This window comes from Cervus canadensis, chromosome X, assembly GCF_019320065.1.
Source record: "Cervus canadensis isolate Bull #8, Minnesota chromosome X, ASM1932006v1, whole genome shotgun sequence".
Classification (NCBI taxonomy): Eukaryota; Metazoa; Chordata; class Mammalia; order Artiodactyla; family Cervidae; genus Cervus; species Cervus canadensis.
This window is the reverse complement of record NC_057419.1, coordinates 3,791,178-3,793,763: the sequence shown is the minus strand read 5'-3', so window position 1 is coordinate 3,793,763 and position 2,586 is coordinate 3,791,178. Positions and strand designations below refer to the sequence as shown.

Here is a 2,586-nt window from a genome sequence, read left to right as displayed (position 1 = left end):
GGTTTTTTTTTTTTTTTTTTTCCTTTCTTTTTTTTTGTTTTTTTGTTTTTATGTTCTGAGCTATCAGGAAACGCTTAAAATATGCTTCATCTGACACTATTTTTTTCATATCTGTAAGATCAAATGGGGTCTATTTTAAGATTGCCCTGTCTCTCCTTAGTTTTAGAACACAAAAAACACAGTTATTCCAAGTATCTTAATGTCTCTGTCTGAAATTCCTAAAAATTAGGCCACTTCTGCCTGCGTTTCTGTTCTCAAGGGAATTTTAGTAGGATTTTTCTCACCTTCGTGAGATTTAATACATTTTAATGTGTTTCGGGGCTAGTTCCATACTCTTCTTTTGAATTGGCTGCTCATGTCTTTAAACATCTCTTCATAAATTTATAGGCCAGTGATACATCTTTCTTTTAAAGTGTTGGCTCATGCCCCTTGCCCATTTTCCTATCAGGTTTTAAGATCTTCTAAAAATTCTAAGGCTCATTTTTTGGATTTGTTTACGGTGTGCGTTTTCTACCGCTTAAAATGTTCAGCAGGGTGATGGACCCTGGGTGAGTAAGCAACAAATGGGCAACAGGAAGTGAACTCTTCACAGGAAACCCCGGAAGACCCACTAAGCCAACAACCTGTCCCCAGGGGTGCACCTCAGGCTGGTTGACCCTACGAGTCAAATGGAAAAATGAGGACTGAGGTGGAGACACAATCCATTCCCCTTTCCTCCGGAGCCAACCAGCTCAGTGAGAGACCATGCAACTAGATGCACAGGAGAGGATGACTCAGTGTTTCTTCCAAGAAGCTGGAAGTTATGGCAGCTGCTCATGAAAAGAATTCCACCATGGATTTGGCTGTGCAGGAAGCTCCAAGGGGGCTTCCAGCAAGAAAACAAGATGAGAAGAGAGATTTATGAGGGCACGTGTTGAGAAGACCTTTGCACAAAAGGGTCACACAGCTCTAGGCAAGCCACACCGTTTGCTGTCAATACTAATCAGCCACAGGCGGACATTTCCTGCATGGGATCCCCCAGCACAACCAGAAACATGCATTTCTCTGCCCTATCCCCAACACCCTGTTCAAACCCAAGCCTGGGTAGTACTCCTAGTGAGGTGACCCTGAGTCCTAGACTTGAAACGAGACAGCTCCGTGTGGAGCAAGGGCAAGTGTATTCACTGCATTCTCACAGACTGAAGACAAGGGTTTCCGACTAGAGACCAGAAAACGGAGGCGAGCTCCGGGAACACTGAGACAAGGAGGCGGGATGGAAAGGTTTCTGTCGGATGGTCCAGAATTCAATGGGCTTCAAGGTGCATTAAGACCACAATGCAGGAGGAACGTGGAATGATTCTCGCTTTCACAGACTCTGAAACACAACTTAGTTGTCATGTAGGGAGTTTAGGAAAGATATGAAAAGCTAGATAATGGTGAAAGCTGAAAGACAACAGAATGAATGCCTGAGGAGTGTGGCTGTGGGGCAAGGTTTGGAGGAGATGCACTCTGCCTGCTGTGTGACCCATCAGAGTTGACATAGAGGTGAGGGTGGCAGGTGAGATTTGAGGCATCTTTAAGGCATTACAAATGCCTCATTTCTCCGAACAAATCATCTGAATTGTTCACCATCCTCCGCTAGACATGTCATGATGGGGCTTTGTGATGTCAAAGCTCACCCAGGGCCACCATTGGCTGGGGAAGAGACTTGCTGACCTCATAAAGCATGAGGGTGAGGCTCCATTGGGATGGGTATATATAGGGGTGCTCAGGGGCCCTGAGCAGATCACTGTGTATCCTCCAAATGACTGAGGTGACTGGGAAGCCACAAGGCTCCAGAGTGGTTATGGAACACCCACCTCCTGTTACGCAGGAGAAGATGAAGTCCTCCTATTAACTGAGGTCCAGAGAAAATGTCAAGGTGAGCTGAACCCAGCCAAACTCCTCAAGCCCATGGTCCCCACACCAAAAGACACCCTCAACTGTCCTTGCCTTGCACATAACCCTTCCCTTCCTACACCCTTTTTCCTGAAGCCATCGTTCCCACCTGTCTTCACACTCTTTCCTAAACCAGTGCCAGGCTTTGCTTCCTCTCTTATTTTCTCCAGGTGGCCAGGGTAACCAGGAGGGTGAGTAATCCCATTCTGGCAAAGCTGCCCATGAAAACTTCCCATAAAACTCCCACCACAAAAAAGCTTCAGAAAATCAGATGGTCAAAGCTCTGTAGCCAGAGTTCCAAGGCGAATGAACAGCTGAATCAGAAGGCACCAGAGGAGGTCCCAGAGACCATGGAGATTCCTGCCATTCCAGATAATCAGAACGAATCATAGGAGGTCCCAGAGACCATGGAGACCCCTGCCATTCCAGTTAATCAGAATGAACTAGAGTAGGTCCAATAGACCATGGAGACCCCTACCATTCCAGCTAATCAAAACGAACCAGAGGAGGTCCCAGAGACCATGGAGACCCCTGCCATTCCACCTGGGCCAGTGGACAGCCAGTGACTTCGGGGCAGGTCTAGAAATCTCAGAAATGCTCGCGGGTCTCGCCGATGCGTACCGGAAAACACTACAGATGCCGAACGTTATAGCTACTGCAAACATTAAT

At 46.9% G+C, this 2,586-nt stretch overlaps 1 long non-coding RNA gene across 1 annotated transcript in view; it reads left to right on the top strand.

Moving 5' to 3' along the window:
* LOC122435036 overlaps positions 1-2,366 on the top strand; it is a 30,481-nt gene extending 28,115 nt beyond the window's left edge. The window contains exon 3 of the long non-coding RNA XR_006267563.1: positions 2,256-2,366. This is a non-coding gene — a long non-coding RNA (uncharacterized LOC122435036). The remainder of the gene's footprint in view (positions 1-2,255) is intronic.
* Positions 2,367-2,586: the final 220 nt, after the last annotated feature.